Source organism: Acanthochromis polyacanthus, chromosome 13 (assembly GCF_021347895.1).
Source record: "Acanthochromis polyacanthus isolate Apoly-LR-REF ecotype Palm Island chromosome 13, KAUST_Apoly_ChrSc, whole genome shotgun sequence".
Classification (NCBI taxonomy): Eukaryota; Metazoa; Chordata; class Actinopteri; family Pomacentridae; genus Acanthochromis; species Acanthochromis polyacanthus.
In genome coordinates, this window is record NC_067125.1 from 16355873 (window position 1) to 16360523 (window position 4651).

Genomic DNA, 4651 nt, shown 5'->3' on the forward strand with positions numbered 1-4651 from the left:
GTGTTGTAGTAGGTGGTCTTCTGTAACAGCTCTGACAGAGGATAGCTGTCAGCGGTGTGACCTGATGAGCTGCTATTCAGGGTCCATATGGCATCTCCTCTTGTCCTCTGTGTGTCAGGAATTCCTGGGTTTGAGTGTGCACTGTGCTTGGTGCTACAGTTGTAATGCAGTGATCCTGTATTACGCTGTGCGAGGCATCACTGTCACAATGCATACATACTGCACATACAGACGGACAGCTAAACTAAGTGACTGAGAGCGCAGTGAAGACAAAGAGGGAGGCGGGTAGAAAAAAACTGACATGTATACGGAGAGGTATACATACAGCCAGACAGTTGTTTGATGATGACTTGTGTCATAACTTTTCCCATATGGCTTGTCTTGTCTCTCTCATCTGTACCATGGGACAGCTGTATGAAAGCTGCAGATACATAACTTTCAAGCTATACATATGGGAGCTGTCTGTTCTGGATACCCCTTGGCACATCAAAGCTACAAAATCTACTGAATCATCTTTTCACTGGTTAAGAGACAGAGCAGGAGTAAAGACTTGAATATAGGAGTATGTACTAGATGTACTGGTGGATGCATATGTGGCAGCTTAGATAAAAAATGATGTGATCAAAGTGTGCCATGTAAGCAAATCAGGAGGATTTCTGTATCATAAGCTTTAAACTTATCAGGTGTTAAACTTGGCAAATGTTAAACAGACAACCCACACACAGGACAGTACATACTAAATACCACGTGCCCTGCTCTTCTCCTTTCTTTTACCGTATCTGCTCCCCATCTATTTCCTCCTCTTTCCTCACCTGCTCACCACTTTTAACACACAATTTTTATGCATATTTATTCATAACTGTCCTGCCAATCAAAGACCTGCCATGCAAAGTTCAGCAAGAGTGAAATACCACTAATATCCAAACATCTCCAGGCTGCATTTGCATAAAGCCAGAAATAAGCTCCGGTGTCAACATGTGTCTGATTGGTGACACCTCACTCAATTTGGAAAATGACATTCATTTTATGTGGGACTCTGAAGGCTCCTTACGAAGAACACATACTTTCAGTCCATTTAAGATGACTCTGCTTTAGGAATGCAGACAGTGTGAAGATACACTGACTAATTAAATATACTGCATACACAGAATGTGGCAGATGACACATTAGATGTCACATACATTATGTAATAAAGGTCAGCTCAGAAAAGGACTTTACTCTTCCTGGAATCGCATAATACTTAATCAAGTGCAGTGAAAGAGGCATCACTGCAGAGAGGCACTGTATTCCCAGAGGATCGTGAACATTGTGGCCCAAAATTTTGAGTTCTGTATCTCAGCACTTTCATGTGCTTGGTGTCTCATGTGCAAACTAGGTGCTTGCATACACAGCTACAAGGATTGCAGTATTTCTACTTGTGCAGATTCCTTGTGTTTGTGTGTGAAAGAATGTCGACGAAAAAGAAAATGAAAAACTTTTTCTCACATCATTAGAGCAATTCTGCTCGACTGTGCTCACCAGTCGGAGGACAATGGCTAATTGTGCTATTTAAACTCTAACTTCATTTGAGCTCACAGTTCCTTGCTGTTGCAGATTTTTGTGGCAGTTTTGCACTGTCCTATCCTGCAGTTAGATTAATTTAATTGGGTTTGCTATGTCTTGAAAAGGAACTCTTATCCCTGAAGGATTGTGACAGTAACATGAGTCAACAGCTCATTCACACACCAGCACAGTTATTCACAGGCGCATACTGTCTGTGAATACATACTCAACATTATCGCATGAAAACTCTTGAATATTGACTTCATTTTATCTCTTTAAGAATGTCCTTTTTACATATGTAGATAGATATTTTCAAGACCTTGATCTAAGTGGTGCCCCAAAAGACTCATTGAGTTAATCAAGGATAAACTGCAATGGATCATTGCACTTGATAGCTTCATTTTGAAGCAGTATCACCCACACATGTTTCTCCTGCACCCAGTGAGGGTGAATCAATTAGCAGAAGGGGGTGGATTTTTTATACAACCTTAGAGCAGTTACAGGTAGCAATAGTACATCAGTTTTTGGCTCTTTAGATGGTACTGTGCTGTTATAGCTAGGTGCTCTTGTTGCAGAGAACAAGAAAAAGGATTTGTATTCCTGTCTGGAGCGGCGATCATGAGAGTATGTGAGAAATTTCATATAATTTCTGCAAAGAGCATGAGGAGAAGTAAAACTGCGAACATAGAACTCTGCACGACTGGAAAATCTATCCCACAGAAATCAAGGATGTATCTCTAAACACCAGTTGAACTTTTTCAAAGTTCAGCTAATATCAAATGCTCAATTTAATAGCCTACTTTCATGAGCAGATGTCAGATTTCATAGATTTAGGGTGTGGAAAATTGTACCTTTTCAAGAATTTGTCTGGCTTTATTTCACTAAAATGTTATTTCCAGCCTGAAAACACTTCAGTTTTCTGAATACATACATATATTTGTATGTATTTGCATTGACTTTTCTTCTGGCAACACTGAAGTCAGTTTGTCATTGTTTTACAGTGACAAGTCACTAATGCATTGTACAACGCAAGAATCTATAGTTTTCAGAAACCAGCCAGAATAAAGACAGATCTAAATTTTAAGAAACAAATGTTAGTTAACTGATTGGTCATTTGATCTTTGATTTAATCTTAGTTGCTTTCATCGGTGAAATTTCAGTCTTGTAATTCCTGCATTTTAAACCTCAAGTCTCCTCAGCATTTCAAACTTAGAACCATTTCCGTCTTTGTTGTGCACACCTCTTGTGGTAGCAGGTGCTACTGTTAGACTAGGTCAATGGAAAATACGTTGTTTTACTGACAATGTCCATGTCAATTTGCTTTGCAATTATCCAACAGAATCACTGTTCTCATTAAATACACTTCGCTTCTATTACCTATTTCAGTTAAAACAGAACTGATCACTCTAATTTAATCAAGACTCTAGTCATTCCTACTCACCTAGTGTTACTGCTGCTACTTATGCACCGCACTGCTGAGCAGCAAGTATTTGAAGGTGACATTACATCCAGGATATAGGATCGTTAACATAGCTTGCCTGGTTTCTTTTGTTTGTGTGTTTGGTTTTTTATATATAAATGTTGGCATGCTCGCCTGCGTGTTTCCCAACATGTCCTCACGTCTCAACGACAGTATAGGTTGATTGCCAGTGACTCCCAAAACAATATGAGTGTTTGCAAATGAGGCAGTATAAAGCGCAACAAAATCCACATTCAGAAGAGGTAGGCATGGTGGTGGCATTAATCAATCACTGGGCTTTCACTCAGGAGAGGGCTCATGTCCCTTCTGGCACCATTATTTTCAGACATAGTTGACTTATTATTCTGTTGTTGTTGTTGTTGCTCTTCATATTAATAGTATTATCATTGTAAGTTACAATTCACAGTTAGGTTTCAGAAAAGATCATGGTTTGGGTTTAAATAGACTCTTTCAGATCAACATTAATTCATTTTGTTTGTTAGCAAGTCCGACCCCATGTGAAAAGACAGACATTGATGACACTCCCATCTTTTCGAAACGCTGGGAGATTTTACATGCATTTCCGCACACAACTGCAGGATGTAGCCATCAATAATTTTAGCCGTCTTAACAAGTCAGCACATTTTTCTGGCGAGGTGGGGTTCTTGTTTACATAGTTTGTCACAACTGTTTTGTTGCTGCTTCCTCTCAGTGGATTTCAGATGAATTGAGGCCTATAATATGTTCTTTCTGGAAGCATTGGTTAGATAACGTTACTGACAGAACTATAACATTTCAAGATGCTTCTTCTCAACAGTAGCATAACAATTGAGTGGATCAGTCAATTGATGAACTGTTTTCCTGTTGCAGTCAGCTGGATTGGAAAGCCTTCATTATTTATTTGTTTTTTTTTTCATGAATTGCAAGTTAAATAAAGGATGTAGTGTAGACGTCACACCAATAGTTAAGCCCCTTAAGCCTATAGAAAACAGAATGTAGCCTTAGTGACTTGAAATATAGCCTATAAATTTAATTGTATCCACCAAAGTGTCCAACCAGCAAAGTAGTATCCCATCCGATTGTGTGCAACACAACACAAAATACTTTAGAGATGAGAGTGGTGTAGAATCTTATTAGTGTTCTGTCTTCCCAGAACAGAGGTTACGATATGTCATCTTTTACTTTACCCATATTTTTAAGTGTAAGTCTTTTTTCTGTTGCTTCTTCCATTTTGTCTCTGCCTGTTTCATTCTTTTTAATTTTCACTTCATTGTCACACTAGCATGTCCGCACATACTGATCAGACAACTCTCAAAGTAACTCGCCACGGCTTTTATCTCTATCTCCCGTTCTCTCCTCTGTCCTCACCCCCATCCTCCTGTCCCTCCTATTGCCCGTGTGCCTGCTGTTCATTCATGTGTGATTGATGGAGGGGTGCATCCATCCTTTCCTGTGCCACTCAGCACTCCTCTGTCCCCAAAGCCCCCCCTTCATTCTTCTCTCTTACCTGCCGTCACCAGATGGCTCACCACCTGCCTCCAACAGTCAACAAAAGCCACAATTACCCTTCATGTCCAACAAAGGGAAACTCGCACTAACAAGCACACCCACATACACACTCACACATGCACGAGAAGATTTGCAAAAAAA